This window comes from Eurosta solidaginis, chromosome X, assembly GCF_040869045.1.
Source record: "Eurosta solidaginis isolate ZX-2024a chromosome X, ASM4086904v1, whole genome shotgun sequence".
NCBI classification, from domain to species: domain Eukaryota; kingdom Metazoa; phylum Arthropoda; class Insecta; order Diptera; family Tephritidae; genus Eurosta; species Eurosta solidaginis.
The window spans coordinates 5,847,368-5,866,830 of record NC_090324.1 but is presented as its reverse complement, the minus strand read 5'-3'; the positions used below and the strand labels follow the sequence as shown (position 1 = coordinate 5,866,830).

At 37.0% G+C, this 19,463-nt stretch overlaps 1 protein-coding gene and 1 long non-coding RNA gene across 2 annotated transcripts in view; one reads left to right on the top strand and one right to left on the bottom strand.

The window, feature by feature from the left end:
• Positions 1-19,463, top strand: part of Ca-alpha1D (Ca[2+]-channel protein alpha[[1]] subunit D) — a 6,221,746-nt gene that overhangs the window by 1,182,290 nt on the left and 5,019,993 nt on the right. The gene's annotated exons all lie outside the window — the stretch shown is intronic.
• Positions 13,799-14,480, bottom strand: LOC137235400 (uncharacterized). The gene is made up of 3 exons (XR_010947878.1): positions 14,411-14,480; positions 14,238-14,345; positions 13,799-14,073 (listed from the first exon to the last, which is right to left on the bottom strand). It is a non-coding gene; the product is annotated as an uncharacterized lncRNA (long non-coding RNA).

The window sequence follows — 19,463 nt, the reverse complement described above, 5'->3', positions numbered from 1 at the left end:
GCTCCCATTAGGCTAGTGTTGTGCCCGGCAGCTTGCTGGATACCAGATCAATAAAGATTGCATCCCAGTTGTCGGTATCAATGCCATGCATCTGCAGTATTGAGATGCAGTTATTTACAGATCGCTGTAAATTTTTTATTTCAGTCCCCCACTCTCCTGTCACCGATGGCAGATTAAATAATATTTTCAGCCGGGAATTTATCATAATTCTCTTATTTTCGAACCTATCGGAAAGGTTCTGCCACGCAATGGCAAAACCCTCATTAGTGAGTGGGGTTTTCTTCACAATATCCCTGGCCTCCCACCGAGTTTTGTGATTTAGATGGTATAACTTTTCCACCTCACTTAACCACGTATTATTTATATATATGGCTGTAAACAGATCCCGAAAGGACGGCCATGCAGTGTAGTCACCACAGAAAATTTCGGTGTCGCACGGTGGAAGTTTAACGCAGGAGCGCACCTTCAAATCAGGCTCGTGTGAGAGGTGATTTACCGCGGAGGAGGGTTGACGGATGAGGGTGAGGTTATGGATGATCTCACCCATCAGGGCTTCGCACGTCAGATATGCTGTGTAGCAGTTTTGATACTTAACCTTCGCCTCTCGCAAGGCCGCGGCCCCGTCATCGTCGTCGGTAAGGTTCCGAGAATAGCTGCTGAAAGACTTCTTCACTGCATTCCAAAGGGCCTTAAGTCCCTCCTTTTGAATTTCTAAGGAAAATACCGTGTGATGCGCCCCTGGAGATTCGTTGAACCAATTTTCAAACTCCAAAGCGCATCAAAAGCGCGAGAGAAATCCTATGCGTTGGCCATATTCAGTGAACCTGATAAATAGCTATTCACAAACTGGTGAGATAGGGGTAGTGCGTAAGGGGACGGTGTTCGTCGCAACTTAAGGGGGTTTGGTCAACTATGTATCAATATTCCGCTTGTAGGTACGTAAGGGGGTGAAAGTTGTCTTTAGCACTGCCGAGGGGGTGAAAAGCTAGAGAGGGGTGCTGCGTTCACCGCAACTTAAAGGGTTACTAAAACTAAGTACCAATATACTGTTTAAAATAGGCAAAGTAAAAAAAACTCACCCCTTTAGTGCCTAGCGTTTGGTCGACTTACTGCTTTCAGATTCCTAAAACGGTGGGCCGTTCGTGTGGGCCTTTAAAAAACTTGCTGTGTGATATCCGAGTGGTGGGCCGTTCGTGTGGACCTTTAACAAACTTGCTGTGCGATATCCAAAGCGGTGGGCCGTTCGTGTTGGCCTTTAACAAACTTGCTGCGCGATATCCAAAGCGGTGGGCCGTTCGTGTGGGCCTTTTGAACGTCGTGATTTGCTTTCCGATTCCAACAGCGGTGGGCCGTTCGTTGCCAATAGCTACACAGACAGACGCGGGAAATTGAAATAAATTACTTACCTGGCCTTTAGCTGCCAAACGCTTTCCTGCTATTGTATACCCGTTTTATGGCTAACCGTTTTATTTTCTGGACCGTGGCGGATCTTCTGACTTCAGATGTCTCCGTATCGGAATGCGGTGGGAGGGTTGCTGCTGCCTTACAGCCTCGTTTAATTATCCTTACAATGCAGCTATGAATTTTCCAATTGGTAAATTTTGTTCACATACACTTTTACGGGGATACTCTGCTTTTTTTTGGGGTATATTCTCCCTCTTTTAAGCCACCTCAATCGCTTCACTGCCCTGTTATTCAGAAACTTTGGTACCCACACAAAACTGGCCTAGTATGCTCTGCTTTTTTGGGGTATATTTACCCTATTTTTAGGCACCTTTATCGCTTCACTGCCCTGCTTTTCAGGGACTTTTGCACACACACAACTGTCCTAGTATGCTCAGCGTTTTTTTGGGGGGTCTATTCACCCTCTTTTAAGGCACCTTTTTCACTTCACTGCCCTGCTTTTCAGGGACTTTTGTACACACAAACAACTGGCCTAGTATGCTCTGCTTTTTTGGGGTATATTCACCCTCTTTTTAGGCACCTTTACCGTTTTTCTGCCCTGGTTTTCAGGGACTATTGCACTCACACACAACTGGCCTAGTATGCTCAGCGTTTTTTTTTTTTTTTGGGGTATGTTCACCCTCTTTTAAGACACCTTTTTCACTTCACTGCCCTGCTTTTCAGGGACTTTTTCACACACACATAACTGGCCTAGCATGCTCTGCTTTTGTGGGGTATATTCACCCTCTTTTTAGGCACCTTTATCGATTCACTGCCCTGCTTTTCAGGGACTTTGCACTCGCACACAACTGGCCTAGTATGCTCACCCTTTTGTTTTTTTTTTTTTTGGGTTATTCACCCTCTTTTTAGGCACCTGACTGCACTACCCTGCTATTCAGGAATTTTTAAACACTTTACTTGAGTATTGGGAGCTTGCTCTCTTCTAAGGGGCTTTTCTCACGTTACATTTCACTGCACTGCCCTGCTATTCAGGGACTTTTAACCACTTTCACTTCTAAGGTTTATTATTTACTGGCCGCAGGTGGAGACTGTTCGATTAACAGCCTTATGGCACCGGTATTCTTATAGTGGTCCCGGCCACACTGTTTTGAGAAATCGGAGCGCAAACTGGTCAACGCTCAACTAGTTGTTGCGCTTTTCTCGCCTTCTCACAAGTGCGATATGCCGTGGACGGAAAGCTGTAAATAAAATACAAACTCACAAGAAAGTATGGGCGTTACGTTAGTTTTTTAACATATGTAAATATAAATATATAAAACGTTACCTTATTCCACATAAAATGTTACCTTCCTTTGATTGCCGTCCTTGTGGCCTTCAACACCTTGTTGCTGCTCCGGGTGCTTCTTTTCCTTCTGGCGGCCTGGATGGATTGTGGATGTCTAGCGGCCCCCAAATTTATACTGCCACCAAGATATTATTGGATTTTTTCCTGCCAACTTACAGAAAATTTTTTTTGCAATGGCTAACTACTGGTGTCAAGAACAAAATGTAAACAAGCAGTTTCTTACTTACACTGCCTAATCACAATGGATTTTGGTATGGTGTGTTTGATTGAATTCCAATGGGACTTGGCTATTATTGGTGGGCAGGTTTTAAAAAGGCAACATTGTTGGGAAAGACAAAAGATATGAATTTTTGTTGTTGGACGCGTAAAGGCAAAAAGAAAAATTAATGGCAGCTGGTTTTATTACCAAAAAATTAAAAAAAAATTTTTCAAGATCCGGCTCGAAAGACCATGTTCGTGCGGGGACAAATGAAGCCGGAAACCACGGGAATTCCGGAAACGGGAAACCTATGGGGAGCCGGTACTTGAAACACGCGATAATGAGAAACTTACCAGCTGTACCTAGCTGTCCAACAACAAACGAAATATGCAAATTAACTACGCAAAGATGTAGGTATATGTATATATATAAAGGCTTGCCTATCGCACAGGCCTTTATTAAAAATATAAAATGATGAAATGAAAGGTATGGTAAAACACTCACCTGGTGGTGGCTGGTAAAAGAACAAGGGAGAGTCTATAGCTTTTCGTTCCTTTTATAGGGCCTAAGGAACTGACTCCATTTAACGGAACCGCTTTGAGTAGAGCAAAGTCCAAAAGAGGAAAAGAAACGCAACGAGTGCTTGCAGCGACCTCTCCAGGTGAGGTTTAGGGATGATAATGCAGGCTTTAGAAATTTGCATTAACATACAAATGTACATATGTACATATATATTGGTCCTCCCACTGCATTTGTTGTGTTGAGCTACAATTCTAACTAGAACAGTGTTGTTGTCTTAAAACTAAGGCCTGGTAAACGCGCGCCAGCTGATGAGTGTCTATTTTATAATTCATTTTCGTGTCATTAGGGGTGTTCGTAATGTGCAGTATTTCTAAAGTATATCTTTTGCCGTAATTTTTCTCCTCGTGTAAAATGGATACATTATCGAATACGGGATAATGCCCGGTATCCTTGCAATGTGATGACAATGCCGTCTTATGGTCCGTAAAAATGCTTCTTAATTTCACATTTGACCTGTGAGCGGAAATCCTTGTCTTGAGTTTCATTTTTGTTGTCCCCACATATACCATCGCATAACTGGGACCCGTTACAATTACACGGAATCCTGTACACTACATCAGACTTCTCTTGTTTGGGAATTCTATCCTTTGTATTGCTGTAGAGTTTTCTTAGCGTGTGTTTATAAGTTGACGCGATTTGATATTTATCTCTGTCATAGAGCTTTGAAAATTTTATTCTTTCCGATATTGCTGGAACATGAACTACTGATTTTTATATTTTTCCCTCTCTTTTGGCTATGTTGGTTCTCTCCTTATTTCTACAGCAATACAAAAAAAAATAGAATTCCCAAACAAGAGAAGTCTGATGTAGTTTACAGGATTCCGTGTAATGGTGACGGGTCCCACTTATGCGATAAGTATATGTGGGGACAACAAAAATGAAACCCAAGACAAAGATTTCCGCTCACAGGTCAAATGTGAAATTAAGAAGCAGTTTTTCGGACAATAAAATAGCATTGTCATCACATTGCAAGGATACCGGGCATTATCCCGATTTCGATAATGTATCCAATTTGCACGAGGAGAAACATTACGGCAAAAGATATACTTTAGAAATGCTGCACATTACGAACACCCCTAAGGACACGAAAATGAGTTATAAAATAGACACTGATCAGCTGGCGCGCGTTTACCGGGACTTAGTTTTAAGACAACAACACTGTTCTAGTTAGAATTGCAGCTCAACACATCAAATGCAGTGGGGGGACCAATATATATGTACATATGTACATTTGTATGTTAATGCAAATGATTATGTCTTTTTGTTCGTCATTCTATGTATTGTTGTTTTTGCAGATTTTTGTTTATACTTACGGTGTTTTAAATTGTTTATATTTTCATATTTATTTGACTTCTTCGCTTTCTTTTTTCGTGCATCTTGTTAGTCGGTAAAACATATTCAATTGTGTAAGTAGTATTATGTTTATGGTGACAAATTGTTTACATGTTAACTAGTTGTTGTTTTTGTCCACAGTTCCTGAAGATGATTTCAGAATGAGATCGAAATATCGACCAAATAAAATTAGAAATACAAACATTTAAACTGTCCCACTTATGCGATAAGGTATATGTGGAGACAACAAAAATGAAACTCAAGACAAGGATTTCCGTTCACAGGTCAAATGTGAAATTAAGAAGCAGTTTTTCGGACAATAAGACGGCATTGTCATCACATTGAAAGGATACCGGGCATTATCCCGATTTCGATAATGTATCCATTTTACACGAGGAGAAAAATTACGGCAAAATATATACTTTAGAAATGCTGCACATTACGAACACCCCTAATGACACGAAAATGAATTATAGAAGAGACACTGATCAGCTGGCGCGCGTTTACCGGGACTTAGGTTTAAGACAACAACAATGTTCTTGTTAGAATTGCAGCCCAACACAACAAATGCAGTGGGAGGAACAATACATATGTACATTTGTATGTTAATGCAAATGATTATGTCTTTTTGTTCGTCAGTCTATGTATTGTTGTTTTTGCAGATTTTTGTTTATATTTGCGGTGTTTTAAATTGTTTATACTTTCATATTTATTTGACTTCTACGCTTTCTTTTTTCGTACATCTTGTTAGTCGGTAAAACATATTCAATTGTGTAAGTGGTATTATGTTTAGGGTGAAAAATTGTTTACGTGTTAACTAATTGTTGTTTTTGTCCACAGTTCCTGAAGATGATCTCAGAATGAGATCGAAATATCGACCAAATAAAATTAGAAATACAAACATTTAAATTGTGTTTAAATTTTTTAAACTGCCTCGAGCTCATCAAAATTTAATAAATTATAATATTTGAAAGCAAATAAAAATATTTTTAAAATGTTCAAACGGAGAGCACATCGAGAGAAAAGCAGTACAACCAGAGTGTACAAAAACATCAAGCATAAGACCCAGACCAACAAATACATAAAACGCTACCAACATATTACGAAACAAGTCACAAGACTAACAACATCAACTAAATTTTTTGAAAGGTGAAAAAGAGGTGGCTTAAGTCCTAATTTTATTGATAATGCAACAAAAGATATCATGTACGTAATTACTAATAATACCAGCAACAACAAAATACCCAAACAATTATCCAAAGTGGTGGCCACATTTATAAATAGTGGGAAATACAAACTCATCAACCTTCTAATCAACATCAAGCATGAACTTTTAAGGCACAACAAAAAAGAGGTAAATATATTGAGAGCACTGATAACTCAATCTCTTGAAGCAACACATTCCACTAAATTTTTCAAAGTGAGGAGTTGTTAGCGACCAAACAAACGGCGCAGATTAAAACCAATCAAATTAAGAAATACGAAAATCTCAAAAGTAGACAAAGAGAAAACTTAAATATTAGGGTGATCCTAGAATGGTTTCATAATATTTCATCTATAGATTTTCCCACGGACATTCGTTGGCTCTTATCTCTGGGTTCGAAATATGCCCTTCCAATTCAAGATAAAGAGTTTCCTTTATTCCAACATAGCAGACGAGGAGAATGTTATACGCACTATTGAAGACAAAGAAAAACAAGAAATAGGAAGAAGTTTTTTTACTAAACTTATACACGAGCATCTTAATAGGAATACAATTTCTGCAAGGGATAAATTTATAAACAAAACGGTACTCGCCACAAAAACATTTCTGAAAAAGAATAAAGATATACAAATTCTAAATGCAGATAAGGGTAATGTAACGGTAGCGTTGGAAAAAGCCGAATATGATAGAAAGATGCAAACGATTGTTAACAACATTTCAACATATAGAGTGTTAAAACGAGACCCTACTAGTAAATTACAAGAGAAGAACAATGCGTTAGTTCAAAAAAATGTTTAATAACGGTGTTATCAATGAAATAGAAAAACAACGACTTTTAAGCAAAACTGCAAACCCACCTAGAATTTACGGTTTGCCTAAAATTCACAAAGAAGGGGCGCCACTTCGACCTATTTGTTCCTCTATTAGCTCACCGTCGTATGAATTATGCAAATATGTTGTTAACATATTGGAAAATATAACTAAGTCGTCTAAATTAAATGATAACGATGCGATTGATTTCAAACGAAAAATTAATAATACCTATATCTATGATGATGAGATTCTAGTGTCTTTTGATGTAGTGTCCTTATTCCCGAGCATTCCAGTAGACTTGGCATTAAAGATAATATCCTCAAAATGGAATGAATTAAAAGACCATACACAGTTAACGCAAAAGCTGTTTTTAAACATAGTTAAATTTTGCATAATGCAAAATCGTTACTTTAAATATAATGAAAAAATATATGAGCAACGGTCAGGAATGCCTATGGGATCAGCAGCATCACCTGCCGTAGCGGATATAGTCATGGAGGAACTACTATCCAAATTCATGATGGAAATTGCCAAAAAACCGCGCTTACTAACTAAGTACGTTGACGACTTGTTCGCGATTGTTGGGACACAAGATGTCGACAAGATGCTCAAAGATCTTAACAACTTCAATAAATCAATTCAATTTACAATAGAAACGGAAAAAATTGAGAGCTACCCTACTTAGACACTTTTATTATCAGAAAGAATAACAAATTGTTGATTGACTGGTATAAAAAGCCCACGGCATCTGGAAGACTTATTAATTTTAATTCAAAACATCACAAAAAAAAACAATTATATACACCGCAAGCAATTTCATTAGAAGAGTTCTCTCGATTAGCGATACGATTTTTCACGAAGTAAAAGTAACCTTGACAAAGAATGACTTCCCTATGACAACCGTAAATCAATTACTTCGAACATACTTTACCACAAATAAGGAGAGAACCAACATAGCCAAAGGAGAGGGAAAAATATACAAATCAGTAGTTCATGTTCCAGGAATATTGGAAAGAATAAAACTTTCAAAGCTCTATGACAGATATAAATATCAGATCCCGTCAACTTATAAACACACGCTAAGAAAACTCTATAGCAATACATAGGATAGAATTCCCAAAGAAGGGAAGTCTGATGTAGTTTCCAGGCTTCCGTGTATTGGTGACGGGTCCCACTTATGCGATAAGGTATATGTGGGGACAACAAAAAAGAAACTCAAGACAAGGATTTCCGTTCACAGGTCAAATGTGAAATTAAGAAGCAGTTTTTCGGACAATAAGACGGCATTGTCATCACATTGCAATGATACTGGGCATTATCCCGATTTCGATAATGTATCCATTTTATACGAGGAGAAAAATTACGGCAAAAGATATACTTTAGAAATGCTGCACATTACGAACATTACTAATGACACGAAAATAAATTATAAAATAGACACTGATCAGCTGGCGCGTTTACCGGGACTTAGTTTTAAGACAACAACACTGTTCTAGTTAGAATTGCAGCTCAACACAACAAATGCAGTGGGAGGACCAATATATATGTACATATGTACATTTGTATGTTAATGCAAATGATTGTCTTTTTTTTCGTAATTCTATGTATTGGTTTTGCAGATTTTTGTTTATACTTACGGTGTTTTAAATTGTTTATATTTTCATATATATTTGACTTCTACGCTTTCTTTTTTCGTACATCTTGTTAGTCTGTAAAATGTATTCAATTTTGTAAGTGGTATTATGTTAAGGGTGATAAATTGTTTACATGTTAACTAATTGTTGGTTTTGCCCACAGTTCCTGAAGATGATCTCAGAATGAGATCGAAATATCGACCAAATAAAATTAGAAATACAAACATTTAAACTGTGTTTCAATTTTTTAAACTACCTCGAGCTCATCAAAATTTAATAAATTAAAAATATTACAAAGTAAAACCGGTGAGAGGCAAATGACGTTTAAAAAATTTTAAAATTCTCATTGTTCTCTCTTTTCATTCTTTTGTTTTTATTTTGTTTTCATCATTAAAAAATCAAACGTGAAAAAATGTTTATAATTATTTTGTAGTATCTAATAATAGCCGTATTTTTTTTACACGCTATACGTATACGCTTGCGCGTAAAAAATGGCTTATCCTCGCTTAGATAATGCTTAGGAGACCCACCTAGCGGCAGTGGTGATATAACTAGCTACAGAACAGGGTGTACCTAAAATCGGAGACACAAACCTTTGGTGGCAATAGTGTATAACATATATGAATAGTAGCTACGCACTAGAGTCCTGCGTGGATGCACTCACACGTGAATGTACAATGAGACATACTGATACTGTCTCAGTATCCACTGCACTACACGCCAATGAGTTTTTATTGTATGAGCAATGGTATGCAAAGAGACGTTGTATATACCCGTATTTTGTCTGCGTTGTATATGTGCGCATTCATATCATTACCAAAGAAATTCATACCTACATATGTCTCATCGAGAAGCACAATGAGATAAACGTTGTACAAGTTGTACCAATGAATATACTATTAGTACTAAAGGCCGCGGCACAATGACATTTTTTAGTTAGATGCGTTTAACACAAGCTTATGGCTTCCAATAACATCGCTACAATCAACCAAGATTTTGCGTTTGTAAACATGAAGGAACTTCAGACTTGGCAATTGAAGTTTATTACGCCTTGCCCATTTACATACAAAATTCCGCGAAGCACCGTTATAAACATTCTTCCTCTACAACAAAAATACTTGCTAACATATTTTGTGTCATATTTGATTGTTATATTGCAGTGTTTAATTCCGAAAAATGTTAGAAAATTTACCAACCAGTGGGAAAAATAATTTCCCTTGCAAAGTGTGCAAACACTCTTAGGCAAAGCAAATGTCAAATTCTTCTTCTTATGATTTGCTTGCGACAAAATTTGGGAGTTGGCTACTTTTCAATATCAGATGGCGCCATTATCGCTCATTCTACCGTTCTCCATAAAAATACCCGCAATCTACTCATAATGCATAAGCTTCTGTTAAACTCATCTATATGAAAAACTGCTTATGTGTTCGGGCTTTAAGTACCTACCTAAATGTTTGTGTTGAAACTATGAAAACCGTATCAAAAAATATGGGTTTTTTTAAGTGGCGAATGCAAAATTTTTTAATAAGAAATAAAAAGACTAAATATCTCTTCTTAAGAGCTAATAAACGTTTACAAATCAGCCATAGTAATTTTATGCGGGAGAAATTTGCAAGGTTTCCCGCCTTTCATACAAAAATTTCAAAAACTAACAAGACTTCAAAATATATATTGCGCCGTTATCCCTAATCACCATCAACTTGTATGATATATGTATAGAATTATTCTAGGCTGAAGATTGATTATTTGGTAAAACGTTATTTCCCTAAAATGAATAGACATGCATACATACATACAACTATTTTCATTAGACAATGAAAATCCGCGATACAAAACAATGGTAGGCTTTCTCAATTTATGTGGAGATTTCCCATAATTAACGATCCTGAAACATGTGTGTTGTGCATCGCTAATCACCATACATACACTTGTATGATGATAGACACTTGCCTCGACTATGGCCTTAAAAAATTGGTTAGGATATATATATATATGTAAGTTAACACGCGGCCCCCTACATCATAATCATTCTTCCCACGATCCCATAGCCACCTACCGCTGTGTCAGCATAATCATTCTTCCCACAGTCCCATGGGCCACCTGCAGCTGTGTCAGCATAATTATTCTTCCCACGTTTGATGGCCACCTGCAGCTGCGCTAGCATAATTATTGTAAGCAGCATAATTGCAACCCAACACCCGCTTCAAGGGCAACTGCAAACTTATGGGAACGAAGTCAGTACCTATGCACATTGCAGCGGAGTCAGCATATTTCTATTTCACAATGTTGTGGGACTTTTGCATTGCACATGTCAGCCAAGTAAGACACCTGCGGGAAGTCAAGGCCAAACTCACACCCAGACGTCGCATGTGTCTAGCTACAGAATGTAGCTGCACGAAATGTTATAGAAGGAAGCAGCAGTCCACGCAGAGGGCAGTTGCGTCGGGGCTTTCATACTAATCGCTATCATACTTAATTATAGAATACCGAATAAAGTGTTAAATCTTAAATCTAATAAAGAATCTTTTCCTATTTAGTATCCAGGGCAAGTTGGCTATTTAATTTTTTTTTAAGTGTAAGGATCACAGATCCTTTAAGTTGTATATACATATTTTATTGTAGAAAAATGTCATTATCTATTTCTTTAACTATTGATATAATTAAACGCACTTCAGTATGTAAAGAATACATATGCATACGCTTTGAAATAAAGCGCGGAATAGAACTATATAAATAGAGAAATTAACTGGAAAAAGATCATACCAAGGGATAACTACATTGAAGTATCACCAAGTAAACCACAATACATTTTCTGAAACCTTTTAATATTTAGTACACAAATATATTCATATATCATGGACCAATTAACATCAGCCAATTCACCGATATCCGTAAAAAATCGCCAATTTGCCGAAATAAAAGAAAAAATAGTCAAATGAGACTATAAAAAAAATAAAAGTTTGGGATATTTTCGGCAAAATAAAAAAAACTTGTTTGCTTAAATAGTATAAGTTAAATCTATTTAGTTAATTAGATTTTAAGATCTAACATAAGAAAACGAATTAATATGAAAAATAAAAAAAAATCCTAAAATGGAAAATTTACGCCCTTTATTTTGTTATAATAAATGGGCTTTACACGGGCAACTAGTGTACATATTTATAATTCCTTAAAATTCACTAAACTGTAGTTGTATACACAAGTATACCTGCGATACAAGTAGTACTACTGAGTACCCTGCAAAAAATGCGATTAGTCCGGGATACATCCGGGATTAGTCACAAAGGAGCATGCGACTAATGCCACTTTTGATCTCTTTATATGGAATGAATTGTTCCCTTTTGTTCGAGCACGTCCTATGAAGAGACTAATTGTACCCATTTATGCCCGAAAGGTTATAAATAGAGAGTGGTTACATTTTATACCCCTAACGTAACAGGAAGAGACTAGTCGCATATTGGCCCGAAGAGAAGCAGAAACGGACCATTTTTTGCCAAACGTTTCAAAATCTTTTCAGCTACTTAAATGAAATAAAAAAAGAATCCGTTTAAAACATGTAGATTTATTTTTAATTGATATTGATGTAAATTATTAATTTTTAGTTCTCAGCGAAACATTTGTACAGTGGAAAAAATTTATATATTTTATTTTTACGTATATACATTTTGAAAAGTGTACACATTTAGACCATGAATTCAAATGTTTATAAAGATTTGTTTTATTATAGGTAGTGCAGATATATTTATGTTTATAGTTAGTTTACATGTTTTGGTTATATAATTGATTAAAGTTTTTTTTAAATTAACGAATATAAATAAAAGACGAAAATAACTGATAAAATACGTTAATAATTTTCATTGCTTTTTTCGTGTTCGGAACTGTATATACATTGTTTAACAAACCGGATTAGCTTTTAATATATCGATTATATATACTGTGATATTTAATAGCAGACCGAGGTAAGCTACTTTAGCATATTTCCACAGATATATGAAATGTAAAGGTTTAAAGTAGGTATTTAATAAACAAATTCAAATAATTTAGTAACGACATTAATTTATGTTACTGTTTAATATATGGATATTAATAAAACAAAATAAAATATTCCACAATTGCATATTCAAAGTGTATACAAATTTTTATTGAATGCATTGATACGCACTTTAAAGTTTCGTTATACCAATATGACACTAAGACCCGGTTTTGCAGTGCGAGTTTAAACTACAGCTAAAGTTAAGTAGATATTTGCTTTGCCACTTTGTCTTTTTCCATAAAATATTACAGCTCATCTTAGTTTAAGCGGCCAAAGTGGCAAGGTTAAACTTTAGTTAACTTTAACTGTAGTTTAAACTGGCACTGAAAAACCGGGCCTAAGTTATTTTGCTAGTATTTCATGCTGGCTCGTTTGTTTTTAACAGCCTCGATTGTATTTTTTTTTTTATTCTGTTTGTTCTCTAAATTAATAATGCGAATTATGAATAGTTTAAGTATTGTTCTAAATAGCTTAACTAAATTAGTGTAGTTAATGCGCTCGAATATAAAACTTCTCAGTTCAATTTAATACTGTTTTGAAGGATAATCTTAATTTAGTTGGTAGCTGAAGAAACTTTTTTCTTTTGGCGATAAACTCTCTTGAAAAACTTTGCCTTTTCGAAATTTATGGCTTTTCTAACCATGCCCTCTGGCGACAATCCTTTGAAAGGCATTTTAGCAATAGCTCCTATTGAAACAGAAAAGGTTTATATTAAACAGCTTGAACAAATTCGAGACTCTAATATTACCAGTCAATGTACTGTAAAAATTGGGGAACGATTTTAGGGAAATTTTTCTATGTGTACCATCCATGTTCAAGTCGTTTATTACGTCAACATTTAACAGCGTTTTGATATTTTTCATGTTATTGCACAAAATAGCCGACACCGCAGATTCCTTTGAAATAAAACAAGAACATATTACATTCCTTTGAAATAAAACAAGAACATATAACAAACTAAACTCATAAATGTATGTACTTAAGTATCTTAAAGTTCAAAACCTCATAAAAACATTCTGGAAAGCCTGTAAGTACTGTCACACAAATAATACAAAGGAGATAAAAACTTTTCTATATTCAGAACATTTTCTTTTAAACCCATTAGGTTTATTTGAATATCGGTTAAAATATTAAACAAACCCAAAAAATATTATTGTCCTCTGTATTATTTGTACTTATGCCGTCATCAGAATACTAGATGCGTGGTATTGCAACATTCACTACACTATTCAACAAATATACTTACATAAACATCTTTGTTGGCAGTTGTAATCTTTTCTTCCAAATGCTCTAATTCCTGTATTTTACATATTGGAAAATACTTGGTGACCGGAGCACTTTGGGCTTCCTGACGAACCAGCTGTTCAGTGGCTACTTTTTGACCAGCAATTTCGTCCATGATAGCAATGTTCTAATTTTCAACTGCCAATTGTAGATCCTCAAGTTTTTTAAGGATTGCATCAAGCTGATTTTCAAACTTACTGCAGTGACTGCAGCACACAACTTCAAGCACGCCTGTGTTCGTATCTAAAATCAAACATTTTAAAATTCTATTAGTGGAATATACTTAAAATAGTAATTAACTCTTAAGTGCAGATTTTCTGTTGCTTGAAACGTTTTATACAAATGGTCAATTCTATTGGTTTGTAATGTTCCATGCTCTTCAAAAGTTCATAGTTCATATCATTTACCACTGTTATAATCCCTGGCAGACGTCGAGACACTGATCCTACGCGATTCAACGATACATTCACTGGATATGGTCAAACTTGGTCCCGGGTTGTCTATTTGAACGGGAACTAACATTTGAAAGAATTAGTTAGTTTTTAGAAATAAATTATTAATGCTGCATGTTAATGCTTACATTTTGCTTTTTTTGTTGGAATCTGCGCCGCCGAGGCAGTGGGATGCTGGCCCTCGTACTTTTTCAAAATATGCTCGTAAAAGAAATAAAGTTATTAATGGAAAAGTGATACAATTTTTTTGTTTACATGCAGGTGTGTAATAATGGAATTAAAAGTAATTTCTCAGGAAGAGGGATGCACATCAATTTGTACTCCACATCATCCAGGGAAAATTCTTCTGCATAAGACGACAGAGTAATATCAGCAGTACATATACCCAATGTACGGGAATTAATGGGTTCTGTAAAAAAGCTTTCTAAGTTTAACAATCTCTTGCCTTTAACAATTTTGCTATTTACATCTTTAAATTCTTCTATTTTTATGTACAGAAATGGTTTCACAGCACAGAAATTATTTGGACTATCTTTTGACAACATAAATTCGCTAAAGTGAAAACTTTTTATAATATTGTAACGAATGTTAGTAGCACTGAGCAATGCTATCGTTTTTAAGCCGATGCTAACCAGCGACGTGAATGCACATCAATAATTCAATCATTATGTATCTACATAAACGAATAAATAATTGCGTCTACACATATGTACGTATACGAACATCGGAGCGGCAATGCACAAATACATGCATATATCTTATCTGAGTTGTCACATGAGAGAGCAATAATTTGTGCACGTAGTTGTGGCTGGCGATTTTGTAGCCGAAACTAACTAGTAACTTCTGGAAATCGAAGAGCCTAGAAGTATGCAGCGTAAACTATAAAAGCCGGGCAGGCGAGTAAGAAGGAATTCAGTTTGATTTGAGATTTGGATTAAGCGCTATCTAGCGAGCTATAGCAGTATTATTTTGAATAGTAGAGCTTCATTTGAGCTATCAGTTTGGTTATTAAGCTATTCGTTGCACAGTTTGAGTGTTATTGTGAAGCATTTTAATAAAGGCCATTTTGCATTATTACATATTGGAGTTATTTATTCAACAGTTTAGCGATACGAACTTAGCAGAGGGTTGCAAATAAGAAGATTTGCAGCAAATTCGTTACAATTGGTGTCAGAAGAGGAATTGTTGAATAAATTCCAGAAGACAACAAGGACATGGCAAAGTTCAGTGAATTGAAGATCCAGCAACTGAAGAAGGAGTTGGAGAGCCGTGGATTGAATACAAGCGGCGTTAAACTCGAACCTCAGGCACGGCTACGAGAGGCAATGGAAGCAGAAGGAATTGATGCGGAGGAGTATGTCTTTCATCTTGATGGCGAGGAGACAACAAAAATTGAAGAGGAAAACGAAACATCGCAGACAGTTACGAGCACAGACTTGAACATGATATTGGCTCCAATATCTGCACAAACATCGACAGTAGATCAATGTCGTCACAAATGTCATCACAACTGGAAGAGCAGAAGACATATATGGCATCACTACTAGAATCACAGAAGACACATATTGCAGAAATGTCGTCAGAAATAACATCAAAGATCGAAGCACAAGAAACGCGTATTTCAGAAATGTCGTCGCAAATGTCATCTCAACTGGAAGAACAGAAGACATATATGGCATCGCAACTGGAAGAACAGAAGACATATATGATATCTCAGTTGGCTCAGCAGTTGAAAGCGCAAGAGGATCGCATATCATCGCAGTTGGAGGGTTTTAGTGAACGACAAGATAAAATGGAAGCTGAGATGGATGCTTTGAAAGATCGGATTCAGCAGTTACAATTAAATCGTCCAGCAGTTTCAGCGAGTAATACAAAGGTAAAAACACCATCCTTTGACAGTTCTGTTCCTTTCCAGGTCTTTAAGCTACAGTTTGAGAAGACCGCAGCAGTGAACAACTGGAATGTGGAAGATAAAGTTGCCGCACTCTTCGTAGCATTGAAAGGACCAGCTGCCGAAATCTTACAGACGATTCCAGAGTACGAATGGAACAGTTATGAAACATTGATGGCTGCTGTAGAACGACGTTATGGAAGCGAGCATAGGAAACAGATATTCCAAATTGAGTTGCAAAACCGCTACCAAAAAGCAAATGAGACATTGCAGGAGTTTGCTTCAGATGTTGAAAGGTTGGCTCATCTCGCAAATGCGGACGCACCCGTGGAATACACCGAGAGGGTAAAAATCCAGAGTTTTATAAATGGTATACGAGACGTCGAAACAAAGCGAGCTACATACGCAAACCCAAAGCCAACATTCGCAGAAACGGTGTCACAAGCTCTGATTCAAGAAACAGCGTCGCTTCTGTGTAAGCCAGTTTTCAAAGCACGCCGTGTGGAAGTAGAAAGGCCAGAGTGGGTAGAAACAATTTTGGAAGCACTGAAGGGATCTCAACAGAAGAATGCCGGAGTTATTAAATGTCTCAAGTGCGGCAACCCAGGTCACATTGCACGTTATTGCGATCTTGGCCTTAATAGTTCCAACAATGTGGGTGGGCGTAAACGCAAAGCTGGAGGAGATGAGCAAAAGCGAGTAAGAGGTAGAGATCGAGAGCTTCATCCAGCTATTGAATGCCCTGTGATATCTGTGTTGCAAATTGGTAGAAAATCGAGCAGCCTTACCGTCAGAGGCAATGTCGATGGCAAGGAGCGTGTACTGACTGTAGATACGGGCGCATCTCATTCCTTGATTCGATCTGAATTAGTAAACAGGAGAGTTAAACCGTTACCTGGAGCAAGGTTGCGTACGGTCACAGGCGAGTATAACCAAGTCCAGGGAGAAATGATATGTGAAGTACTGATTGGGAAGGTCATGGTTTTACACATATTCGTTGTGGCGGAGATCGTTGATGAAGTTATATTGGGAGTGGACTTCTTGGTTGACCATGACATCAAGATCGATATGCAGAAAAGGGTGATGCTTTATAAGAACCAGGATGTGCCAATTAACTTCAGTAATCGAGTACTGGTGGAGAAAAGTCGACAAAGGCCACGAAAGTCAAAGGTAAAGGTTGATGAAACGAATGGGCCAAACAAAGCGAAATCAAAAGTACCTGCGACAAAAACACCGGCATTGACAAACCCTAATGGACGCACTAAAACGACTGCAAGAATTTTGCAGGAAGCATGCAAGGGTGGTTTCAAGCCATCGCGCACTTCTGTTGGGAAACGGCGGAACGATACTGTGAAGCCAATCCGTCAAGCGCAAGCTCTGCGAAGTAGTTCATTGGTCAAACAACAGAGTGTGAGGAAACGACTAAGGATAATGAGTAGTAAGATCAAACGCAGGTACAATGAGAACAATAATTCGGAAGGGTTCTTGGAGGGAGATTTGGTACTGTTAAACAACCCTCACCGGCGGAAAGGTGTTCCAGCCAAAATTCGGTGCATTTGGGAAGGCCCGTACAAGGTTGTGAAGAAGATAAGTGATATCATCTACCGCATACAAGCAATTGGGAAATCACGAAATAGAAGAGTGGTACATTTGGCGATGCTAGCAGCGTTTAGATTGAGAGATTTGTCTGATCGGGACGATCAGACTTAGGTGGAGGGCAGTGTAACGAATGTTAGTAGCACTGAGCAATGCTATCGTCTCTAAGCCGATGCTAACCAGCGACGTGAATGCACATCAATAATTCAATCATTATGTATCTACATAAACGAATAAATAATTGCGTCTACACATATGTACGTATACGAACATCGGAGCGGCAATGCACAAATACATGCATATATCTTATCTGAGTTGTCACAAGAGAGAGCAATAATTTGTGCACGTAGTTGTGGCTGGCGATTTTGTAGCCGAAACTAACTAGTAACTTCTGGAAATCGAAGAGCCTAGAAGTATGCAGCGTAAACTATAAAAGCCGGGCAGGCGAGTAAGAAGGAATTCAGTTTGATTTGAGATTTGGATTAAGCGCTATCTAGCGAGCTATAGCAGTATTATTTTGAATAGTAGAGCTTCATTTGAGCTGTCAATCAGTTTGGTTATTAAGTAAGCTATTCGTTGCAAAGTACAAGTGTTATTGTGAAGTACTTGAATAAAGGCCATTTTGCATTATTACATATTGGAGTTATTTATTCAACAGTTTAGCGATACGAACTTAGCAGAGGGTTGCAAATAAGAAGATTTGCAGCAAATTCGTTACAATATCATTTTTGATTGTGAAACCGGAGAATTTGGGAGGCATCACAATATTCTCATGTTTCACCATTTTAGCGATTTGTTGCGTATGAGTAGGTTTTTTTACAAATGACTTTAAAATCTGTAAATAGTTTTCAAAGGCATATGCAGAATAACTTGAAGGAATACCTAGTTCGTCAACGTCATCCGAAACATGAAGTAAGCCGCGTACATTATACGAAATGCTGTTTTCCCCAAACACAACTGCGAAGTTTTCTACAAATAATTTTAGTAAATTTCTAGCTACCACAATATTTACCCTAAAGGTTTTGGGACAGAATAATAATCTACAAGCGCAATGCAAGAGAAGGAATAGGTAATAAACATCGTCAGGAAGTTCGTCTTTAAAGACATAAATCCCATAATAAAAAAGACACATTCGAAATTCGGTAGCTTTCCAGTTCGATACTTCTTCCAAACTTCTGGGCTTTCGACCAAATTCTTTCGTAATGTGAGAAGATAAATCAACTAGCTTTTGAGATATGTTAATTTTCGTTTCTTTTTTAAACTTATAGTTTGGATTGTTGTTAATTATTCTTAATAGAAACTTTCTCATCACTCCTAAGTCGATAACGTGCATAACATCTAGAGGAACTTGAGATATCATTTTGATATTCACTTTTTCAAGAGGCGACAAATTAACTTTGAAAGCAGGTGAATGTTTAAATGGGTACTTGCGTTCAAGAAAATCATTATTTGACACAAGTGTTCCTACGTTCGAACTGTAGGTTAAAACACCATCGATTTTTCCCGCCACTTGAGTGCATTTCGCACAACCATGGCATGAGGAGTGGCTCGGTATCCCACAAAGAAAAGCTTTTGCTGGTGCATCGCATACAAACTCTCTTACTTCAAACGTAATGCAACGTCCATTACATTCAAACCCATTAGCTTGAAGTTCAAATACTTCCTCAATAAAATCGTTCAAAAATTGGTCTATG